This window comes from Colossoma macropomum, unplaced genomic scaffold, assembly GCF_904425465.1.
Source record: "Colossoma macropomum unplaced genomic scaffold, Colossoma_macropomum, whole genome shotgun sequence".
In the NCBI taxonomy this organism is placed as follows: domain Eukaryota; kingdom Metazoa; phylum Chordata; class Actinopteri; order Characiformes; family Serrasalmidae; genus Colossoma; species Colossoma macropomum.
Genome location: NW_023494802.1, coordinates 33,353,152 through 33,379,101, shown reverse-complemented (window position 1 = coordinate 33,379,101; position 25,950 = coordinate 33,353,152).

Below are 25,950 nucleotides of genomic sequence, written 5' to 3'. Positions count from 1 at the left end.
TATTGCTCTGCCATCTTGCTTGCTTTTAGTCACAGATTCTCTTGACTGCTGTTGTGTGTGTCCAACCATGAATCAATACATGAATACACTTGCACGCAGCCTATGCTTTTGATATGATATGTGGTGTTCATCAATCTAGGCCCATCACTGTGTCTAAACTCCATTGCTTTGACATTCTGGCTACAAAAGGTGTTACAAATCGTGGATAACTCTGGTGCAATTTCTCACACCCACTCCCCATTAGTCAAAATGTGCCAGCACAATCCATTTCAGGCGTGAACCTCACATGGCATGTTTTTGCAGTACAGCTATGCTGGCATGATATAGCACAGCTGCTTGACTATGTCTGGAGAAAAGCTTCCAGCTACGGTTGTTTAGAAATGGAGCAATGCCATTTGTAGCTCACTGCAGGCGATTTGCTGATTCATTGACATTTTTTGTTTTTCCTCATTTAGCACAAAGATGTACACAAAGACATACATTGAGTTGTCAGTTTGTTAGGTACAGCTACTTTGTTCTTACATTCATTGGCCATTTTATCAGATACACCTACCTTACATGCAGGCCAGACATCAGGGGGTCATTGAGTGGGGCAACACCCACAGCTTTTTGTACATGCTTCTACAGTGGCAGACAGCAATAATCAAAGCGAAACTGAAAATGGCTAGGTCAAATAAAACAGGAGGGTTTGGATTCATTACTCAGTATTGGCTGCATTATAGGGATGCGTTGTATGCTGTGGGAAGATAAATAAGTAGATTTTAACCTTGGATAGGTGATTTGCTGTAAATGTGGCTCCCCTGATGATTCTCTCCTGACTCCTTGAGACAGAAGAGATCTAAAGGTTGTTTTTTTTTTTTTTTTTTTGTTTTTTTGCTGGTGCATGGATAAACTGTAAAACACTTCCACATAATGTAAAGGATTTATGCCAGTTTATAGGATATTTCTATAACCTTTACATTATATGGGGGCTCTTTACACTTTAAAAAGGTTCTTCACACTTGCACACCTCATTCTCAAAAATGACTAAAGACATTGCACAAAGAACCCTATTTGGCACCTCTAACTTTAAGACAGCTTTCCATTCATAAATGGAAATAAACCACCATACATTACTTTGGTGGGGAACCATTCTCAGCATGACAGTGACACTGACAAGGTAGTATATGTGTAGTGCTGTGTGGTGTATCTGGTGCAGAGGTGTTGCTGGCTTTTTGGCCACTTTATTAGAAACACTTACTTTTGTTGATATACCTTGATGTACAAGACTATATCTGTCTCTAATGCAGAAAAAGTATCATAATCAGTGGCCCATTTCTGATAAAATGGCCGAGGAGTGTATATGCAAGTAGACATAACTATGTAGATAAGTAAATGTGATAATTAAAAAAAAAGATAAAGAAAATGCAATTTGCTGTATCAGCACATCTAAAGAAATCTGCTTGTATGTCAGGCAAAAACAGCAATTTTTGATTGGCTTTCTCTTCATGTCAGTCAAATGGCCCTTTCCTGTCAAAGCCACAGTGTTGTCTCAGCAGGGCTATCGAGACTATGTTCCTAACTTTCTGTATTAGAGCTCTAATTTGAGGTGATTATGTTGGCTTAATCCAAATGCTTTTCCTACAGCTCTAGAGTTCACCAAAAACTTATAATCAGTGTTATGACAATGTGGTTAAGAAGACACTGTTTTCTCTGCAGAGCCCATCACTGATACATTGAAACACCCTTAGAAACCTGGTCAGGGTTGCCAGATAGGGCAGCATCCATCTGAATAGAATTTATCCTGCTTGCTACGATCATTGTTTGTTTAGATTGAAGTTAGTGTTAGGCCCAAGGGCTCTTATTGGTATAGTGTAGAATGCTCGCTTAGGCAGGGGATTAAACTGCAGGCTGCTGCATGAAGGGCAGAGGTGTTGCCCACTACACTATACCAGCCACAGTTTATCAGTAATGTTTTTCCATTACCTTGTAGTATTTCAATTTTCATTACTAAATGAATAAATAAAAACATTTTCTTTAAAACTTCAAAGTGATCTTTAAATCTTGAGCTTTACTTATTCTTATAGAATATCTAAGAGCCTAGACACAAGGTAGGTGTATCTGATAAACTAATAACTCAGTGTAGTAACTCAGTGTAGTTCATAACTGGAGACCTTAAGACACTTATCAGCAAGTCAAAGCTGTAGTACATGGTATCCTTGGGCAGTTTATTCCACCTCTCGACGATAAGTATTCTCCATGCAACAATTTCATAATGAGAAAATGAAGTGCCTTGACTGATGTATGGCTGGGGGTGATACAAAACAATAAACAGTATAATTTGCAGACATTCTAGTAACAACACACCCACACAACCACACGTGTACACAGTGCCATGAGGACTGTAGGTTGAAATCTGGTTGCGGAGTTCTTGTTCTGCAATATTCTTACCCTGCCTCTGGGGAGGCTGCCCTACCTCCAGCACAAATTGACAGTTGTTATCAGTGTCTGCATATGGTGGGCTTGTTTTAGGCCAGGAACTGCAGGTGTGAGCTTTTGCAGCTGTGATATCTGCTGCTGTTAGTTTATCATGGGGAGATGCTTCTACCATGTGGTCACTATAAGACTGAAGGAATTCTCAGGCTCCCTGAAAGAGAGAATTCTCCTCGCTGAGAGGGAAAAAAAACTTTCACAGAGGGAAACATATATCTGGAGAGATTCTTCTTTCAGTGTAGCATTCTTTCTTTTTTCCACGGTACAGTGAAAAAAGTGATGCATTGAATTGATTTAAAAGTGTAGATGCAATAAAACTATTGGCAAAATAAATCAATTGAAAGACAAAACTGTGTGGTTGTTATATATTTTATCTATTTGGAAATGATGAACACATTTGATTCACGAAAATTTAAAACATTATTTTTTTGAGGTGATATTTATGTAGTATTTTCAACGCAGTGTCTATTTTTAATGATCTATTTTTCTAACCTTATTATAGTATTCACTCAGTTGTAGCAGGTAACCAACATGCTTCCATACTGTTAATAAACTCATCTTTCTATACAGTATTGCATAACATATAGCCACATATCTAAATGCTAATTAGGGTAACATTAAAAGGGAATTTCCACATAATTAAATAGTGGAGATGTTAACAAAGTCATTCAGAGAGGTCCACTCTAGAGGAAAAAAAGCTCCATTCTTGAGAAACTTACAGAGTCAGAATTGCTCACAGTGGTGGTGATAGGAACCAGACGTCTGAAGAGTTTAATGCCTCTAAAAGCTCCCTCACAGGAAGTTATTATATGAACTGGTTACAGATATGCTGCCTGATGCCTGAGACATTATCTTACAGTAGTTTTGAAATGAGTTTTTGGCCTAAAACACTTTTTTTATTGGTGGAGATATGAATGCAGAGTATTTTAAGGTAAATTATTCCTGGAAAAAAGTTCCCAAAGTTTTTCTTTTTCAGATTTAACCCCATTTTACCATTTTCAAAATTCCGTATAAAAACTCAGAACACGCTTGTAGGTTCACTGGTCATTCTGGATAGTAAACAAAATGGCTATATTTGAGTATATTTGAGTAGGCATTCCGACCCCTGGTTCCTATCACCACCTTCATGAAGAAATTCAAGTCAGTTTAATTTCTGTACAATTAATAATTTCACATCCAACCACTCTGACTTAATTTACATCTCAGCCAATAAATTATGCTTTTGGTAAATTTTGATAAATCTGTTGGATTCCCCTTTAAGTATAGTGTCACATACAGTTTGGTGCCGCTATGTATCAGAATAAAGTTTTCTGTCCCATATAATTGTAGTACAATATGTAACAGTCTTTCAGATTTGGCTTAGTTAATGCAGGACCATTACTAAAGAACTGGCCTACAGGATTTATTGGTAACATGTAGTAATGTGCAGGTCATTTTACCTCGTAACTCCACTTTTATATCATTTGAAGACAGCTGCTCTTTACATGGTGTGAACACTTCATTGTGAATGGACCAATAGGATTGATCCAAAATAACACGGAATAAAGTCCATTACGTTAAGACACATTAAAGGTAAGAACACATTTGTACCTCTCCTAAAAGTTACCATTTCAAAGATGTGAGGTTAGTTACAACAGTGACAGTATATGTACATATATGTATATAAAGGTTCTGCGCATAATTATTAAATATGGTCACTCCAGTCAGTCTTATGAGCTAGTTATCTGCCTCTATGTCTGAGCAGATTCCAGTATGCCAATTAAGCTGGAGAAGAGGAGTGGGAGAGGTGGAGTTATTACAGATCTCTACTGCCCACCACTGCACCTACAGCTGTGCAAAATGAACCTGTCGTGACTGAAATTCATCCTTGTATCCTCCCACCTTATGAATCTTGGCAATAATGCAAAGGTTATTTATGCGTATCTTGTTAAGCTTAGAAGTGGGGGGCCCACTTGGTGGCTCATGTCTGCTGAACTTCAGAAATATTAGGGAGGGTGGCAGTACACTACATGGCCTAAAGTATGTAGACAGCCAAACATAATATCTATATGACCTTGTTGAACATGTCATTTCAAAATCATGTGCATTAATGTGGAGTTGGTCCAGCCTTTGCTGCTATAACAACCTTCAATTTTGAGAAGGCCTCCCACTTGATTTTGACATGTCCGTGAGAATTCACTTCCATTCAGCCACAAGAGCACCAGTCAAACACTGATGGTCCTCAAGGTTTTATCCACACGAAACTCAGCAAACAATTTCTTTATGGACCTTGCTTTGTCATGCGGAAACAGGAATAGTCCTTACCCAAAATGTTGTGACACAGTCATCTAGAATGTCATTAAATGCTGTAGCATTGGTTATCTTCACTGGAACTAAATGACCCAAATCATGAAAAACAGCCCAGACCATTATTCCTCCTCCACCAAACTTTACAGTTGGCGCTATGCATTCCCCTGAAATCTGCCAAACCCAGATTTGTCTGTCAGACTGCCAGACGATGAAGTGTTACCTAGAACTCTAGAAAGCGTGTTTCCACTGCTTTAGCGTCCAGACCATTATTCCTCCTCAACCAAACTTTACAGTTGGCACTATGAATTCAAGCAGGTAGCATTCCCCTGGTGTCCAGCAAACTCAGATTTGTCTGTCAGACTGCCAGACGGTGAAGCGTTACTCAGAATTCTAGAAAACATGTTTCCACTACTCCACCACTAAAGCTGACGCTTGGCAAAGCACATAGTGATCTTAATCTTGTGTGAAACCCAATCCATGAAGCTCCTGATGAACTTTTCTTGTGCTCAGCATTTGTTCCAGAGACAGTCTGCACCTCACCTCACCTTGTAGTATCATAACAATTTTTACACTTTACACTTATCTAAACTTGGTAGACTTGGTTTGTGAGCTTGCAAGGCCTACTGCTTCATGACTGAGCTGTTGGACAATAACAGCTTTTACATCTGACCGGGGCCCTCGCAGGGCAGAAATTTGACAAACTGACATGTTGGAAAAATGCCATCTCATGATAGTGCCCTGAAAGTCATAGAGCTTTTCAATATGAGTTATTCCTCTGTCATTGTTTGTCTATAGAGATTACATGGCTGTGCAGTTGGTTTTATGTACCTGTTAGCAACGATTGTGGCTGAAACAGCCAAACCCACTATTCACAATGGCATAATGTCCGCATACTTTTGGCCATGTATCATACATACAAAGAGGAGAGGTAAAGTTTTATGGGGTCTCTCCCATTTTATTGGTGTCTTAATCTGATAAGGTATCACAATAAAATCTTCTGTAAAAGCACATTACGTCCATTTAACGTTTCACCTGGCTTTATGGCCAGTTTAAATGGGCGTGATCTGATCATCAGCAAAACTGACTTGCTGTAAATTGCCTCCGATGGGTCTTAAAACATCCGGGGTAAGTACCGTTTTCCCTGCCGGCGACAGATATTTTATGATATACATGTGCTACATGGGCGGATGCTTCTGCATTGCTCTTGATTGCATTTGAATGCTTTGATTGAATCTGTGGGTAACCCTACACGAAGAGAGGAGCTGCTGACAGTGACTATTACTGGGTTACTGACACATGTCCTGTTTATGAGATTGCCTTGGCTCAATAGAAGTTTAATGAAGCGTAACCAGAAACCTATTATGACAGTCCAGTTTAAACAGACAGTTAACCTTGAGCTATTACTACTGTGTACTTCTTAAATATAATCACATCATTACATCATTAATGGAACTCACAAATGTGACAATGATTGAAAGTTTAGAATCCGCACTTTTCTCTTGTTTCAATGAGCTACAAGTGAGAATTAATCAGTGTGAAATTTGTTATGCTGGTCATAACTGTGACTTCCAAGGATTAAAATCATTCAGAACCTGTACTGGTGGCAGGACAGTGTGCTCAGATTTCTAATGTATTCTGGTGTATTCCTGTGGCCTAATGCTAATCTTGGCTCGGCTTGTTTAATTTATGCATGCTTGTAGTTTTCTTTAATGAATCAGCAGTTTGCCCTGTATGTATTAATAGATTATTTATGACTAGGCTGATGATATGCCCTGAACATGGTTTCGCTTTAAAAGATATAAATACTGCATAGATGTGTGCTTTTCTATCTTTAATGTTGTTTTTACTTAAACAGTACTCAATTAGGTTTGTCTAGACGGTAATACAGAAGACTGTGGGTATGCTGTTTTACATTTATTTGGTTGTTTTACAAGCAAGGAGAATCAGGTATTCAAACCTTCTGGAAGATAACAGGCACCTTTTACATGCATTCACATATAATAGTATACATGACTTTTACACTACTCTGTGTACAGAAGATACACTGGAGGCTCTTAAATGAAAATATAGTGTATGATTTAAAAATATGTTCAAGATCAAGACTTTTCTACATAGTTGAGATGTAAGCAAAGTCATTTAGGCTGGTTTCTGTAAAAAGTTTAATTTGTATATGGTAACCAGGGGTCACAACATCTACAATACAAAAATAATCATTTTATTTACTGTCCAAATGATCAATAAACCTACACAAGCCATTTGAGTTTTATACACAATATTGATGATGACAAAATAGTGTTAAATCTGAAAAATTAAGTTTTCTTTGGGGACTCTGTTGCCTTACAACACTCTGCATGCATAAAACCCAAGGCACCAGGGAGTATATTTATTTACCACTTCATTACCATTTCATGTAATAACTTTCTGTAAGGGAGCTTTTAGATGCATTATCCACTTCAGACATCTGGTTGGGTTAAGAACTATTCTGAATTCTAATGCAGAATATTATGCAGAAATGTTGGAAAATTGGTGGAATTCCTCTTTAAGGTCTGACGTTTTGACAGCATGATTTCCAAGGTGATGTCCAAAACAAGCCAATTTCCAAAACCTTCTTTTTCAGAACCTCTATTGTTTCCAGATCACAGTTGCCAATTTCATATACTAAATAAGAACCATACATAATATTTGTAATGCTGCAATGTCATCCACTGTTGGAGGAAATCAGAAAAGGTTCTTATTATCACAGATGGTAATCAGCTCAAGTCTGTGGATCAATAGGCAATTCCATGGCTGGGATGTAATGGAATACAAAGAGATAACTGCAGTGCACTACACCTGATGAAAAATAGCAGTGATCACATTAATCAGACCACAGCTACACCTGCAACAAGGCCACCGCTTGTAGGATTCCATTTAAATTCTTTTGGGGAAAAAAGATTCCAGCACGCTCTCTGCAACAAAGAGAAACGTAACCCAAAAAAGAGCAACAAAATGCGACTGCCGATCAGAAACTACACCACTTATGAGATCTTATGAACCTTAACCCTACTCAACTCAAACAGCTCTCAACAGGCCACGAATTTCATATGAAATCTCTATTTTCTTTAAGACATAAATGTTATTTTGAACTTGACATTTATCCTTGCGTCCCATCTTCATAGCAGTTGGCGCAGAGGCTGCTGAAGGTGTCACGTGCGGCTTTGTTTTGCCACAGGGCGCTATTTCTGCCTGTCACAGCTCTTGCTGTCAGTACTGTCAATTCTGATATTTCAAGGCCGACGTGTCTCCATTGAAGCAGCTTTGAGGCTGCACTCCCTGCCCATGTTGCGGAGGCAGAGCTGCTGAACCTGCTAGCGTGGCATGTGAAAATCCTGTTAGCGCTCTTCCGAAGGACTCGGTAATCACTTCTAGTGGTGGCTCAAGGCCTTGACTCCCTTCACGGCCTTTGGCCATGAACACCATGTTGGCCCAAGACAGTGGCACATCACTTGGCCGCCCCGTGACTTCGCCTGACAGCAGGATCCAGTGATGCGAACATCACGCTGCATTAGGCGTGACAAGGGACGTGTGGAGCGAGCAAGCAACATGCCTCCTTGCGATCTGTCAGCAGCTAGCATTTATACCAGGGGGTGTCCAGCTCTGGTTTGGTGATTTCTCTGCTAATAGTCACCTATTAAAGCTGGTAATGTAAGTCTGAAAGATTTCTAACCATGGCTTAGATAGAGTATGCACCTGGCAAAGAGAGCTTTTCTGGGACTAGTGTTCCCCCTCTGTCTACAAGTCTCTCTATCCAGCCATCTATAAGCCAATATTTCAGTACTAGTTTCAATAATGTGTGCTTATTATTTGCAATAGCCTCTTCGTATAAACCTCTCACATTATCCTGACCAAGGTAACACGCAATGGGTCACCAGAACAGCTTCAATGTCCCTTTTCTGCAACAGTACTGGAGGGATGGAACTAAGAATGTATTTGAATACTGAAGTCACTATGTAAAGAAGGAGAACATGTAAAAGCTAACGATTTAAGTAAATGCCAATTTTATGTTTTAACAGCGCTGTAAAATATGACAGGTTTATGAATAAGTACATTACACTGTGCTACACAAGTGCCTGAATGTGAGCTTACTGTAAAGGCCACATTGTTAAAGACGTGACCGAGAAGGCAGGGATAGCACGGCCTTTGAACTTGAGTGGCTTTTTCGCAAACTACTCTAGCTGATGTCAGCTAGGTTCCGAAACAATTAATATATATTTTGCTGACAAAGTAACTTGTCGGAACATCGTCCACTGAGGAGAAAAAACCTTGCGTAGAGAGTGAGTCATCATTAGCATCCAGCGTTATACTGGTTAGCTCATTAGCTCCTATGGAGAGGCAGCTGTTACTCATCCATGATGAAAACCTACTGATTTTCTTTCGGCTTTAGTGAATAATAAACCAGGTGTTCAAATTTTAATCTCCAGTGCTACCACCTAAAAAGTAAGCCTTCAGCCCTGTGCTAGTTTTGGCCTGAAATTTGTTGTTTTCCCTTTTTGTTGTTGTTTTTTTTTTTTTATCGATTAACCAGATGCCCATTCATTAACTCCTATAATACACCAATTCATTAACTCCTACAATACACCAACTGAGGGAATATCTTTTGTAAGGATGATGTCCTTACATCACCACCCTTACAAAAAATATTCCCTTGGTTGGTGTTTTCATGATGGTGGTGGAGAGCACTGTGTAACATATTGGTTCAAAATCTCCCAAAAGTATTCAACAGGGATGAGATCTCATGACTGTGAAGGCCATAGCATATTATTTACAATGTTTTCAAACTCATCACCTATTCAGAGACACCTCGTGCTGATGTGGATGGGGCATTGTTATTCTAGAAGACCACTCCCACCAAGATAGAAATGTTTCTTCATAAGATAAAGGTTATCGGCTAGAGGCCCTTCCTTCTAAGGGGACAAGTGGTCCCAAACCATGTCAGCAAAGTGCCCCCCTGCCACCAGACCCCCTCACTGTAGGTGTCAAGCACTCAGGCCTGTACCATTCTCATGGTGTACGCCACACATAAACTAGCCCATTCATGGTGAATATACTCTCAAATGTGTATTTATCATTGTAATGGGAGGTTTATTCACTGCAGCCATACTATAATATCCCTCTCTATAGTTCTGCATTTACATTGTCAGTCACCTGAAGAACAGATGATCTTCTGTTTTCCTCACACATTGCACTAATGCATGATCACCACAGTCACTGAATGTGCGACCACAGATTCCAACAATATTTATTGATGTCTTTCCCATCCATCTAAATGCACTAATAGAATTTCCCATGCTTCTCTAAAAGCCAGTTGAGCAGTCTTTGTGACTAAAGCTCCTCTCCTGCCATCCTTTCCTCAATAATGAACCCTCTTTCAGAGTCTCTTAGATCTTTTCCTCTTGCAATCTTGATCCAAAATCGAGGTCAACGGCTTGCTCAGCATTGTATTATCCAGAACCCTTGTTAGATTTCTCCACAAATTTATTCAGGTTTTTAGTTGTCACCTTTTAGTACTGTGTTCAATTTTCTGAAGTTGGAGTGTCCAGTTCTTGTCCTGGAGGGTCTCAGTCCACCTCACAGTTTAGTGAGTTCCCTGTCCAAACACACCAGCTAAACCCGAGTCGAATCAGGTGTGTTTGAGCAGGAAAATAACTAGCTGAACACTGGACCTCCAGGACCAGAGCCAGTCACCGCTGCACTCCTCTTTGAAGATCCAGCCAAAAAAACTGAGTCCAACAAGTACAGCTTAAGTCCATTTCCACCACCCTCACTCCCACTAACACCACGCTTAGTCTCAGCCCATTAAACACTGATCAATTGGTATCGATCAGCAATGCAGATGCATTTGTAACGGCCTCGCTGCTGCACACACAGTGCTTCATCAGGGCTTGTTACAACCCTGCTGAAGGCTTTGTGTCTCTGGCTCAGCTCAGCAGAGGATTGTGCACTGCAAGAATGTGAGGAACTTCATTCAACATGACTAAATTATTGACTTCCATTTCCTCTCTAAGGGACCTGTGTGTGGGTCTACACTTCAGTTCCTCACTACATAACATAAATATTAGTTTCATAGCAGTTACTAGGGGTGCATGATATGGACCAACCATGTGTTAAACCAACTGATCTGATGATTCCTTTATGTGACATGGTTAAAGATTGGTCTGCATCATTTTTTATCAAAGTTATTTAGATTCATTGGATTACCTAAACGCCTTGATTTGTCCAAATACGCACAGAAACTCATCTGTGATTGGTCAGGATTAGGGACGTAGATGATTAACCAGTTAACCGTCAACGCACAAATAAACAATTGTTCTACCAATGCTATTGGTTAAAAGACTGTTATTGTAATTATATTTCATTTCCAACAAACAAAATTCTCATTAAAATATGCAGGTTTATTATTCAAGCTGAGGAAGGTTTTTGTATGTATGAGCGTACAATAGGCAATTGATGCACGCAGCTTAAAACAGTACAGTTTGGAGGCACTTTGCGAGAGGATGATAACACAATGATACTACAAACTACTACAATGTACCATTTTGAAAGCAAACATCCGCAGACCGACACCTATTTCATCTATGTGGTGTGTAAAATTATAGAGAAGGACGTGGCAGATGGAGACAGCTTTCAAGAGTTACTGAGGTACATTAAACCAAAGCTAGTCTCAAGTCTAGTGCTAGGTAAGCCAGTAACCAGAGGGTTGCAGGTTCAAATCCCAGGACTGACTGGCTGTTCCAGGTTGTGGTCCCAGGCAGCGCTGCTCTGCTGGCGACACTGTGCTACTCCCAGACTGGGTATAGTTTGTCAGGTAAACAACAAATTTCCTTTTAGGATCAATAAAAAGTGTGACATGTTTGCCTGAACGTTGGCTAGTAATGAATGGCAAATAGATAAACTTTAGAAAGTGCTTTAAATTATAGAACGTTGAGTGGCCCTTCACATTATATTCCAGTCATCAACTTTCATCAACTTATTAGTTTTCGATCATATAATTGTGTATATATTATAGTTCCTCGATTTAAACCTAACCAGGTTCTTATGTAGGAAATCTTTAATACAATTTTAGGCCATTTACTTCATATACATGCTCATACTTTGCCCCACTTATCAATACTACATTCCACAGTCCATATAAGGAACACTTTTTAATGTCTCAGTGCATTAATACAGAATTCAGTGGGTGTGTGTGCTCATAAGTGTGGGTATATCACGTATTTTACAACGGCATTGAGCACAGTGAGATTTAAGAAGCAGAACTATCCATTTTATAATTAATATTTAATTTTAGGCTTCCAGATTAATTATTGATTCATGTGTGGTTGGTCAGGATGTTCACAGCACACATCCACATTTAGTTACTGGTAGCAGCCTTCTGTGATATCAATGTTACAAAGGCCAATATTGTGATAACCATTAACAAACAATTTAGTTTATGGTACTAATAGTTACCAAATAATTTAAAGAAGTCACTAAATAATATTAATATTGTGCTAATAAGTAAATAATTAGCCTAATTTTTGCAGGGATCAGTGGACTGTGCCGAACAAGTCAATGCTGATTATTTGCATCACACTGTGCAGACACCAAACTCATAACTGACACATATCTAACCCCTTTTTGCCTAGAGGGTGTGCTGTACCGGCCTGTACCAAAATTCAGCCCATGAATAAAAGATAGGCCTACGTCTGAAAAAAACACCTTAAAGCAAATTTTTTTAAAAAATCACACAGTCAAGGACAGCACCAGTCCCAGTATTTTACAACTCTTGCAGATTCTGGGCGGAGGGTAATAAGAACAAGCTCAATTTTCCAGCATTCTGCCTCAGAGAGAGCTGAGAGTAATTTCCTGCCATGTATGGGAATTGATTCCAGAAGATGCATTGTCGACATGCACTACATGCTTTATAGCGCTGAAACGGGTCGCTCGCTTAACAGGGCGCCGGGGAGCACACACGCATGCACACATATGCTCAGAACGCGTCTCACACACGTCTCTCCTCATCTACAAGCTGCCAGACTTTACGAGGGTCCTGTGTGCTTCAGCGCGTTCACACTTTGCCTGGGAGCCCTCTGCAACCAGTAGCTCTGCTCATGGTGGCATTTTAATGAAGACCCCCAAAAGCATGTTGCAGGACAATGGGCAAAGGTAGAAAAAACAAACAGAGAGCACGTCCCTCTGCTACTGTTCCACTCACTCAGAATGAGAGACAAAAGTAGAAAAAAGTGACTCCAAAAGAAAAAGTGAGAGATGAGCAGAAATGAAGAGAAAGATAAGTGGAAACTGAAATGGAGAGAAAGAGAGGATGGAAGAGAAAGACAGAGGTCAAGAGATATAGTCATATAGTTATACAGTATAGTTATATATAGAGAGAAACAGAAGTAGAGAAAAAAAGGACATCAAGAAAGAAAAATAGAGAAATGAACCAAAACAAACAGAATGGAAACAGAAATTCAGATGAAACAATAGTGCCAGAGAGAGAGAGAGAGAGAGAGAGAGAGAGCGAGCAAAAAGATAGAAATACAGAAATACAGATGGTAAGAGAGTGCAAAAGAAAGAGAGGAGGAAAGAGAAAGAGAATAAGTGAAAGTGACAGCAAAAGAAAAAGACACTGAGAAGCAGTCACAGAAATACAGACAGAAAAAAATATTTGAGAGAGGAGAGAGACGAACAGCAAGAGATGATTTAGAAACAAAGAAAAAGAACAGTAGAGAGAGAGAGAGAGAGAGAGATAGCACCAGAGCAGTGGGGATAAAGACATAACGGCACAGTAGTAGGACATTACGACAGAGCAGAAGAGAGAGAGAAATAACTACAGAGCAGTAGAAAGAAGAGAGGGGGGAGAGAGAGAGAGAGAGAGAGAGAGAGAGAGAGAGAGAAATAACGCCACAACAGTAGGGGAGACATAACGATGGAGCAGTAGAGAGAGAGAAATAATGACAGAGCAGTAGGGAGAGAGAAATAATGACAGAGCAGTAGAGAGTGATAGAAATAATGACTTAGCAATAGAGAGAGAGAAATAACAACAGAGCAATAGGGAAAGAGAAAGAACGACAGAGCAGTAGGGAAAGAGAAATAACGACAGAGCAGCAGAGAGTGAGAGAAATAACGACAGAGCAGTAGGGAGAGAGAAATAACGACAGAACAGTAGAGAGAGAGGGAGAGAGACAGAGAAAGAGAGAAATAACCATAGAGCAGTAAAGACTGAGAGAAATAAGGCAGAGCAGTAGGGATAGAGAGAAATAACAACAGAGCAGTAGATAGAGACAGAAATAATGACAGAGCAGTAGATGGAGATGAACAAAGGCAGAGCAAAAGAGCAAGAGAGAAACAGATAGTGACCCCATGGTCAGCCTGATCAACCCCCATCATGTCACTGCTCTGCTGTAATCTGCACTGTGTCCGGTGGGGCAGGAGCGACGCTGATTGGGTTTGTCCCTTTGAGCCCCCTGCAGGTCTAAAGATGTGAGTTAGTGGGGCGTGTTTTCGTGCAGCAGGTGAGAAGCGCTTCAAGAGACGCAGCGGCGCTGCACTCAATCTCACCCAGTGCTTTATAGAGCCGCAGCACACACACCTGCACTGTATCACCACTCCAGCGCTGAGCTTTAGGGAGCATGCATTATTCAGCAGCATTGATCCAGCACCACGCTCTACATCCAGCAAACTTCATTCTCACTGACCACAGCGGCTGCAGGGAAGTAGCCGTAATACATATTTAACTCTAAAAAATTTTTGCTTTTTATATTATTAACTGTTTTCTATACTATACTGTTACACTCTCTATATTTCTGTGATTATGTAGACTAATTATACAATTGATTACCATACATTATGCATTTAGCCTAACTAATCATTGTTTTAGACCACAACATGAGTCTAATTAATTATTAGCAACTATTATCACATTTTAGATCAAATTAGCATAATTCATTACTGATTAGCCTATGTAATCAATTCATTTGCCTGTGAAATTAGCCTAATTAATCAAAAATTTGCCTACATAATTACATTTAGTTAGCCTACGAAGTTAGATTAATAAACCATCAGTTAGCTAACATAATCACATTTATTTAGCCTATAAATTTTGTCTTATTAATTATTAATTAGCCCACATAGTTACATTTAGTTAGCATATAAAATGATTAATTAGCCTACATAATCACATTTAGTTAGCCTATGATATTAGAATGATTAATTATAAATTAGCCTACGTAATCACATTAAATTAGGCTATAGTCGGTGTGCATTCTGTCTGGACAGTGTCTAATATGCAGTTCTGATTTTTTTTCCTTTTGTTCCAATGTCAAGAAATGACAAAAACATTATGTTTTTTTCTTTCCAGAAATTGATTTATTATTTAAATTAAATTGAAATTGTTCAATTATTAAGTACTGATGCAAAGTTTAGAATCTGTACTTTTGACAGAAGTTCTCCACTGTTTCAATGAGCTAAGAGTCAGAAAAAAAATGAACGGCAAATGAAAAGACACCTTTGTCACCTGTAATAACTGCGACTTCTATCTGGGCATCTCCAGCAGGGTGAGAGGTCAAAAGTTGACCGTGAAAAGTGAAAAGGCCCTCACTACACAGCAGGTAGGATACAACACTGCCACAAGGAGGACCACCACACACACACACACACACACACACACACACACACTCACACCCTGAGGACATGACTGCTCACTTCACACACACACACATTTGTTTCTGTGAATTGTGGGGACATTACCTAGACTTCCATTCATTTCCTGAAGACTTACCCAAATCTTAACCATAACTACCACTAGCCTAACTCTAACCCTTACCCTACCACTAACCATGACCTTACCATAACCTTATAACATGTATTTACCTTAAAATTCAATGATTTATGTTGTGGGGACCAGTTTGTGGAAGGAAGAAAGGTCCCCACAGTGTGAGTGTACAAACATGTTTTGGTCCCCACAGTGTGGCATGAACCTGGTGCGCACGCACACACACACACACACACACACACACACACTTTAGTTTTGGTTTGGCCACAGATCAGCTCATCTCAGCTACACAATCCGCAAGATCAGGTACACTTTTTAAAAAGATGGTTCTTAAAGGATCCTTTACTAAAGATAATGGTTCTATATAGAACCATGAACACTCAAAGAACCATTTACATGCTTAAATGATTCTTTGCATGGTGAAATGGTTCTTCAGATTGATCTGAATTGTATAGGATCAATCAGTGTACATTTACCTGCACCGCTGAGAATCAATAACCGGGATGGACTAATAGATAAAAAGAAAGGAAAAGCATGCAAAGAAAAAAGGACACATAACTGAAAGTGTAGAGCATCAGCCCTCTGATGAAATATTTACTAAGCTTCTATCAGAGAGCAGAGAGAGAAAACATTAGCCTGTCAATGAGTCATGTAGTCCTCGCTGGCCTAACTGCAAAGTGCTGATGAAACTGATAAAACTGATTAAACGCAGGCGAGAAAAGCTGCGGAGCCGCGAGCTGGACGGACAGACACCCCTCTTTGATGTAGTGGACACACGCTCACATGTGCGCGCACAAAGCCGCACACCTGCACACACAGATGATCAGGCGCGAGAACAATGCACTTCAATTAGTCAGAGGAATCAAAGCTGCTATGCACGTGCGGGTTACTGTTTTATTTATTTATTGTTTTTTTGGTCACTGCACTGCCCAAAAAGCATCAAGTCGATTCTTCTAAAAGCTGCAACACGTTTCGCAGCAGCCCAAACAAGCGCGAGCTGAGACAAAACACCGCGCGAGCCGTCAAAACACGTGTAGTACTCACCGGCGCTCGCCTTTCTTCTCTTTCACACTTTTGCCTCCTCCTCTCTTTCTCTTTTTCTCACTCTCTTTCTTCCTCGCCCTCTTTCACTCTCCCTCCCTCGCTCCTCGCGACGCTAGATTAGAGTGAGCCTCTCTCTCTCTCTCTCTCTCGTTTCTATGGCAGTGTGTGTGTGAGAGAGAGCAGCCAGTCAGCGAGATACTGCAAACGTCTGGGGGGCAGCTCCACGCGCGCTTACACTCGCGCGCGCTCCGCAAATACCCCCCACCCACTTTCCCCACCGCAATGATCCCTGTAGTGCTACCACACCGATCTGTTACACACGAGAGAGGCGCTAAAGCAACAGCTCCAGCAGCATCAGCAACAGAAAGACTTGTTGTTGCAAGACATCTGCATAAGTTTGGCGCAATCCATATTAAAGCCCCAGCGACTTCATGAATATCAAACGCGTTTATGAATAGACGCAGACCTGGAGGGCGGCTGTCTAGGGGGGCACCAAAGGGTCCAGCGTGTGTTGTGTGTGTTTTTTTTAGAAGGGCTGAATGAGATGAAGGAAATGTCTGCGAGGATGAAAGGGAGCGAGGATGACAGGAGCGCGCGCTCTCCGGGCTTTGTGCTCCTGCGGGTTGGCTAAAGGACGCGCGCCGCATGCGACAGAGGGAGGAACGGCAGCTCCGGCATGTTCCAACATTCACTGAAAAGCCTTCCCACAAGAGTAGAAGGTAATACTGCAGTAAAAAGCTGGGCAGCTTTATTCAGAAGGCAGGCTGGATACTTTTAAAGCAGAAAATAAAATCCACCCCATCAGTTTCCCCAAACGTAGTGGCCCCAAGACAAGTATGGGCCCCCTTGGATTCACACTTTTAAATGAACTAGGGAAAAAAAATGCTATCTTGGTAAGCAAAAATATTTTTGATTAAGTAAGTATACACTATATGGCCAAAAGTTTGTGGACACCTCCCCCTCTGCTGCAGTTACAGTGTCTATACTCTTTGGGGAACAACAAGGCCCAATCCCATTTGTTATTTTTACCCCTACACCTCGTTTTTAAGTGTCACCTTGTCCCTTGGAGCTCAGTTACAGGGTAGTGGTGGAAATCTTCCCCTACGAAATGGAACAACCCTCAAATAAAAAAGATCATTACTTTCTTAACTGGCTACTAGTGGTGCTCTGTAGGCAACCCTACTAGTCTGCAGTGATAGCGGAGGAGCGGTTATGTTTAGCAACCTCGCTGCTGGTGTTTTTAGTTAAATTTAGGGCATCATATGCCCTCAAAGAGGGGGGATGCGATAATATTTATTATCACCACCCCTAATTCTTCAGCGATATGAAGATGAAGTCAGCTATTCACCAGCTTCTTGTTCATATTTTTCCGTTCCACCTTAAATGGTGCAGCAGTTCTGACATCATTTAAGCTGGAACTGCAAATTTAGCTAGCTAGCTACTGAGACATCAGCAAACTACTAGTGATTTGTTATGCTTGTCATGAAGAAAAGGACCATGATACACTGAAATGACATTAAACTAAGATAATGCAATGGTTATCGTAATTTTTAATAGAGAAAATTCCCACATTTGGGGGTTTCTTTGTTTGCTTGCACAGCCATCTTGCTGGTTTTTCTTTTTTTCTCATAACACTTTGTGTTTGGATTGTGCTTCTGAAAAATCTCCTTTTGGAGCCCTAACACTTCGCCCTACCCCTCTATCTAAGCAAATCAGGACACTTTACCCCTAGGCATGAAGGGAAGGGTTAGGGCTAAGTGGTAGAGGCAAGGGGTGAACATTGCTGTGAGGATTTGCATTCAGCAACGGGAGCACTAGTGAGGTCAGGTATTGATGGGTGGATCACAGACGCCACTCCAACTCATCCCAAAGGTATTGGTTGGTGCTCCATCACCCCAGAGGACACAGTTCCACTGCTCCACAGCTCAAAACTGGGGGAATTCATACCTCTTTAGCCTGTGCTTAGCATTGGATATAGTGACTTTAGGCTCATGTGCAGCTGCTCCAGAGCATCCTGTTCTATTGTCAGTGCTTTTCTTTGGAGGCTATACAAGCTGTGTGTGCATTTGAACTCCTGTGTCAGCAGTGATTACACCTTAATGCAGCTGATTTCACTAATAAGAAGGGGTGTCCACAAACTCTTCCTCACATTACTACTTCAGTTTAGATCTTACACATCTCCTCTTTGATCTTCGGTTTGAAAAATGACTAACAATTCACTCTGTCTACCAATCTCTTGGGAAGTTGGGCAAGTTTTTAGATGTACAAATATGCTGTAGTGTATTGTAACGTTTTTCAGAGGTATCTTGAGCATAGCTACTAGTTAGTTAAGAATATTAAATGGAGTTCCCTGTTCATGGCTGAAGCAACTAAACAGTGACCTTTTACTGAATTTCTATTTGAGTGTCTAATTTTCCCTAACAGACAGCATAACATCATAATAAGTTTATTTTCACAAATCACACAGAATTTTGACGATGAGACATTCAGGGGGTCTAAGAGGTTAATTTGGAGATCTCAGATCCCCAGGACCTCTTGTATTTCACACCTTGGGCCTGACTGAAAAACGAAGTTACCTTTGGGAGTGTAGTGGCAAACTTTTTGCGTTTGTCTGCTGTACTTGGATAAATCTATTTGATTTTCCCTGTCAACGCCCCAATATATAAAATTCATATAATATACATATATACATTCGTAATAGTTTTTAACGTCAACACATATTTTTATGTAAGCCCTAGGCAGCTGCCTACCTTTGCCTGCAAAGGCCGCCCCTCAATCAGCCAGGCTATGTTTTACTCCTTTACTTTTGCATTATAATGGAAGCTTACAGCAACCAACTAGTGCTGTGTTGTCACTTTGCCTGCTGCAGTAACAGCCTCTACTCTTCTGGGAAAGCTTTACACTAGATGTTGGAACATTGTTGTTCCACCCCTCATTGCACATGGTGATGCTAGACTTATATGCAGCTTCTCCAGAGCATCCTGTTCTACTGGCGGTGGTCTTCTGTGGATATTATATTTTAATGTGTGTGCACATTAACACCAGATATGGGTGCACCTTGAAGTAGCTGAATCCAAAAATTTGCTGGGGCATCTGGACACTTGGACATATGGACATGAATTAAGCCTAGCATTGGACTAAATTGCAGGGCCAATGACAAATCACTATTGGTAATTCTTTTATTTTAGAGTTTAATCTGGGTCTGGGAAACTAGCCCATAGTTTACACCATTTAACTAATCAGCATCTGCTAGAAGCACAATTACATTTAGGAGGTCCTGCAATATAATGCAAATGCAATTTATGACACATTTATATGATTAGGTGTGTAATTATGTATTTACGTTCAAAATTATATAATGTAATTCAAAAATGTACAGAAAAATAACAGCGATAACTACTGTCTTCTAAGTGTGTTCTGCCTCAGTCTGCAGGGGGAGAGTCAGAACATATTGCAGTGTGCTGTTCCCTCCCCCACTACACGTCTCCTGCAGCCCCCTCTGCTGTGATTACCATCACTCCATCTACTGCATTCAGTGGAGCGCACCAGCAGAACCCTGAACACCACATTTCTTCTGCTCTCTCTCTCTCTCTCTCTCTCTCTCTCTCTCACACATTTTTAGCTTGATGTACTGAGTCTGTTGCGTTAGTTCATGTTCTTCTGCATGTGTTATGTACTGAACTGGTGCATGAGTGTTAACATGCAGTTTATGGGTCGTGTGCATGGAAAAATGCAAAATGCACTTAAATTCCTCATGCACATGCATTTGCAGGCTGTGCAAAATGTAAAAAGTGGGTGGAGATATCAGAAATGCGGCTGATTACATATTCTGCTTGATCTACCGAAGTTTGAGCAACTCTGCCAGTTTTGCATTGATTTTTTTCTCCACATAAAACCAGGTGTAAATTTGCTTTAAGGCAAGGTAAGTTCTTTAAACATTGGCTGCAGATACAGCAGTTAGACAAAGAAACAAGCATCAAAAACATGCTAAAACAATATCTACCATCAGAACAACACTGGTTAAACTCTCAGTACAAGGTGTACATATGTGAAAAGATCTGGCACAAAACAGGCCATGATGTGGCTGCAATATACTCTCACAATCTGTGTTATTGTTTTACAAATTTTAAGCCAGAGAAAAATCCCTGGAGAATGTTTTGGTGGGAAAGAACTTAATTTGTTAACACCACTATGTTTTCATCACTTTTATTTTCAGTTTTGTCTGGAGCTTATTGACGGCTGTTATTTCACTGCTCCTTTCAAATCCTATGCCTTACAAGTGTGCAGTTAGTGGGCGTGGCTACATGCAGTTTGTAAGGATAAGCTGCCACCTAAGTAAATTAAGCATCAATTTCAGGTGCATTCAGACGCATATTACGGTCACATCAAGGCACATCTTGTGCTGCAGCTGCGTTTGCTTGGCCCTCTCCCTCTCTGTGTTATCAGCTTAACCAGGGATGCACCTCCTCCACCTTTCGCCGCAGTTGTTCACGAGTCATAAATGAAATACACAACACTGCGTGTGAGCCTTTTTTTTACAGCACTTCAGAGTAAAATTGCTTTTCCCACTGATTGTTGAGGGTATGCAAATACTAAATCCACTGGTTTTCCCACCCCAAGCTGCACTTCAGTTCAGTATGGAAAAAAGTGCATGGGCTGAGTTATTACACAAATGTTTTCCTGAAAAATAAGCCTTTTGTTTTCAGTTTGAACCTTTTTTCAGGAACACTTCTCGCACTTTTTTGCCTGTACAAGCAGAGCAGACATTAAGTAGCTATTTGTTCAGTCCATTACTGCTTCACTGCAGGCTACTGGCTTGTGTTAGCTTTCACAGTTAGGAGAAAAACACACAGAGGGGAACGCCTGTTATCAATCTGGTCTTTGTTTTGCTTCATATTTGTATTAAGTATTCATTTGGTCAAATTGCATTGTGAGTGGGGCTGCTGCAGAGGCAAAACCTTGTAAAAGCTATTGAGTTTTTGTTAAATTTAGTGAATATGTGTTGTATTGTTCTTGCTGCTGTTTTGTTTACAACTTACTGCTCCAGTTTACCGACTCAGGCTCTACCCACTAATGCATTCTTTCATAGCAACTGTTGCTAGGTTGGACAAGCTTTACAGACTATTAGTAAAAAATCCCATTACATGACATATAACATATTCCCAGATTTGGCACATCATTAGCTACTGATATATGTTACCTAATTAATACTTATACACACTATAATCTGGCCTGGATCATCAAATTAACAGGCCCTGGCCACAAATATGTGATGGGCTACCCAATTTGGGTGGTCAGGGAATTTTTTATAATGTCACAGCAGGTCACATGACATCACAAAAACTGGCCTACTATGTGTCCTGCTACAGCATGATTTAAGGTTATAGCCAATCATCATTAGAAGTGCAGCCATTGCTCTACATATTTCAACAAACAGTAGTGAGATATACATATATACATTCTTAAGAACACAATTTAACATAAACTCAACAACCAATGCAACACCTCTTTATAAAGCATGTACCCCAGTAAAGATGACATAAATTAAAATCATACAACTGGAATGTGCATAATAAAGATAAAGAAAACCACACCAGCAAACCCAAACCGTCTAGCATCCCACAACTCTGTTTGCTAAAAAGTTGTAAAAACGTAAATAAAAGACTTTTTTTTAAAATATATATCCATTTTGAATTTTATGCCAGCAACATGTTTCAGAAAAGTTGGGACAGGGGCATGTTTGCCACTGTGTTGCCTTACCTCTTCTTTTAACAACACTGTAAGCACTGAGGAGACCAATTGCTGTAGTTTTGAAAGTTAAATATTTTCCCATTCTTGATTAAAATAGGATTTTAGCTGCTCAGTAGTTCAGCTGTCGTGTTTTTCATTTCATAATGTGCCAAATGGTTTAAATGTGTGACAGGTCAGGACTGCAGACAGGCCAGTTTAGCACATAGACTCTACTACGGAGCCATGCTGTTATAATACATGCAGAATGTGGTTTGGCACTGTCTTGCTGAAATAAGCAAGTAAGTCTTCCCTGAAAAAGACGTCATCTGGATGGCAGCATATATTGCACCAAAACCTATATATATCATTTAGCATTAATGGAGCTTTCCCAAGGCAAGTCACCCATGCCATGTACACGAATGCACCACCATACCATCGCAGATGTTGACTTTAAAACTGTGTGCTAATAACAAGTCATGTGGTACCTCACAGAGAAGGTGGCAGTGTTTCTGGATCCTGTTTATATATGCTTTCTGTATTGCATGGTAGAGTTTTAACTTTGTGGATTTAGTGGTGAACTGCATTCAGAAGTGTTTCTGAGCCCATGCAGTGATTTCCACTACATAATTGTGCCTGTTTTTAATGCAGTGCCGTCTGAGGGCCCAAAGATCACGGCCAGCCAATATTGGCTTTCAGTCTTGTCTCTTGCATATAAAGATATCTCTGGATACTCTGAATCGTTTAATGATATTATGTACCATAGATGATGAAATCCCCAAGTTCTTTGCTATTTTACATTGAGAAAATTTTTTGAATTGTTCCACTATTTGTCTTGTCTTTCACAGAGTGGTGAACCCCTCCCCATCTTTACCCCTCTCCAGAATGTTCTTTTCATACCCAATTATGTTACTGACTTGTTGCCAATTAACCTAATTAGTTGTGAGATATTACACTGGTGTTTTTTAGCCTTACACAACTTTACCAGTCTTTTGTTGCCATGTCCAATTTTTTTTTAAATGTGTTGCTGGCATCAAATTCAAAATGGGCACATATTTAAAAAAAAAACAACAACATTTTTTACTATCAATATGTTGTCTTTGTACTATTTTCAATAAAATCTAGGGTTTATTTGCATTTTGCACAGTTTTTTGGAAATGGCCAAGAAAAATGTTTATGGACCAATTATATATCACCTTTGATGACTTTTGCAGATCACTGCTGACCCCGATGAAGCAACTATATTCTTAATTTGAGCTGACATTTTTATTGTGTGTTTAGCTTTAGAAAAGAGCAGCCTCTACTCTGTCGGGATATCAGGTCTCACTTGTAAACATCCCTCAGACACATTTATATGTGGAGCTTCAAATTGAAATTATCTTCACAGGAAGAGTAGCTCACTGCTAGGATGTAATGATGAATAGTGGAACGATTGCTAAGCAGTGATTGTAGAAGAAAATGAAGAAAGTTTGTTTGCTGTGCCATTAGTAAAGTTCCCACTGCAAGTCAAGACCGCTGTTTAGTTTTTGTTATAATTGCATAATAATGGGATAAAATAATGGGATGATCCAGGCCTGACTATAATTGGAACTATTAATCCTTAAACCTACCAGAGCCAAAAGATTCAAAATTGTGTTTGAATTGTCACTCTACATGTCACATACAAAGATAGTAGATGAAAACTGATATATCGTCAGCTCTTACTTATTGGCAACCTTGGGTAAAGATGGAGGCAAGAGTACATTTTGTGAGTTCAGTGATTGAGGGAGGGGAGAGAACTCTGAGAAGTTGGGCTGGAGTTCTGTCTGGATTCTGCTTGGTGCTAGAAGGGCCCCCCCCTTTAACTGTAGTTAGAAACGACAGCACCATCTTCGTCGTAGGGGGAGAGGAAATCCCACTCCTATCTGAGCAACCCATTAAAAGCCTGGGGAGGCAGTACACAGCAGAGCTTACGGACAAACAGATGGGGAAAATCGTGATGAAACAGATCTTAGCCTCTCTGGCAAAGATCGATCAAAGCCAACTACCAGGGAAATACAAGGTCTGGTGTTACCAATTCACGCTCTGTAGGAGGGTGATTTGGTCACTGAAAATGAGCGAGATCGCCTCATCCACCGCAAGTAAGATGGATGGAAAAGTGGTTGGGGCTGCCATCCGAAAGTGGTTGGGGCTGCCACGGTGCCTCTCTGAAACAGGCCTCTTTGGAAGGAACACCCTCCAGCTGCCGCTCCAATCCATCAGCTTGGGCTACAAGCAGGAAAAGATCAGGCTCATTCTCGAGTTGAGAGAGTCCACTGACCAGACTGTAAGGAACGTGAAAGCCAAGGTTCTGACAGGTCGGAGGTGGAACGCCCAAACCAAGGTCGACCAAGCCATCAGTCGCCTGCAACATCAAGAAATTGTTGGCAGAGTCCAGGCAGGAAGAGCAGGGCTAGGGTGGGGAGAAGCGCCATGGTTCTGGTCCAAGGCCAACCGCAAAGAGGGGAAGGAGATGGTGGTGGCAGATGTGACTAGAATGGAGGAAAAGCGCTACAAGATCAAGGCCGTGTCGCAGGGCCGACAGGGAAGCTGGACAACCTGGGAGGGAGTTGCCAACTGAAACATCACCTGGTCAGACCTGTGAAAGATCCCGCAGGCAAGGCTCAGCTTCCTCATCCGCTCAACCTACGACACGCTCCCCTGTCCTCGGAACCTTAATCAGTGGTTTGGGAGGGAGGAATGCTGCACACTCTGCAATACCCCTAATGCAAGCCTCCAGCACATCTTGGCAGGCTGTAAGATCGCGCTCTCCCAGGGACGCTACAGCTGGCGCCATGACCACGTCCTGAGAAAGCTAGCCGAGGTGCTAGAGTGGTGTTGACAGGGCAGCAAAGGGCTACCACCAGCAAGGAACCAGAACCACATCAGCTTCGTTACGGAAGGCGAGGGGAGGAAAAACATCAGGCCAAGAGAAACACCTAGGCCGTTTTCCCCCGATCAGGAGTGGAACATGAGAGTCGACCTCGACAGGCAGCTCTGTTTCCTAAAACCTAAAAAAGGCAACCAAAGAGCTAGCAGAGATGGCTGAGCTAGCAGAGATGGGGGGGGGCTTTTGGCTCTGGCCGAGGAGGAGAGACAAGTGCTGGGGAAAGAACAACTAACCCCGACAACAGCCGCGGAGGGTAACACCTATCAGCTGTAGGGGGTGACAGGGAGACGTCCCTGTCACTGCTCCGCCACCAGGAGACGTTCCAGGATTAAAGGAGTGAAACGTTAATGAAGGGTGGTTCCTGGCTGATGACCCTGCAGCTGACCTGTGGGCACCGGAGGAGGTGCGACTGGCAGCAATGCCTAGCAGGTGTTCCATCTTCCTGTACATTTACTGTAGGAGGACTGACATGGGACTGAGGAGCAGGGAGGAGATGAGGTGTTGGTGGGACTTGCTTCATTATGAGAAACGGAGGGTAGAGATGAGAATTTATAGGGCATTAGATTTGAAGTAGGAAGGGTTTCAGGCACTGTCCTCCCCTCAAATTTCAACTATTACTTAACTCCATTGAATTGTCTTTTTGGTTGCTTAGTTCTTACACTAGTAATAATATGTGTCACATGTCATAATTATTGACACTTGTGCATTTAGTACTTTTTGC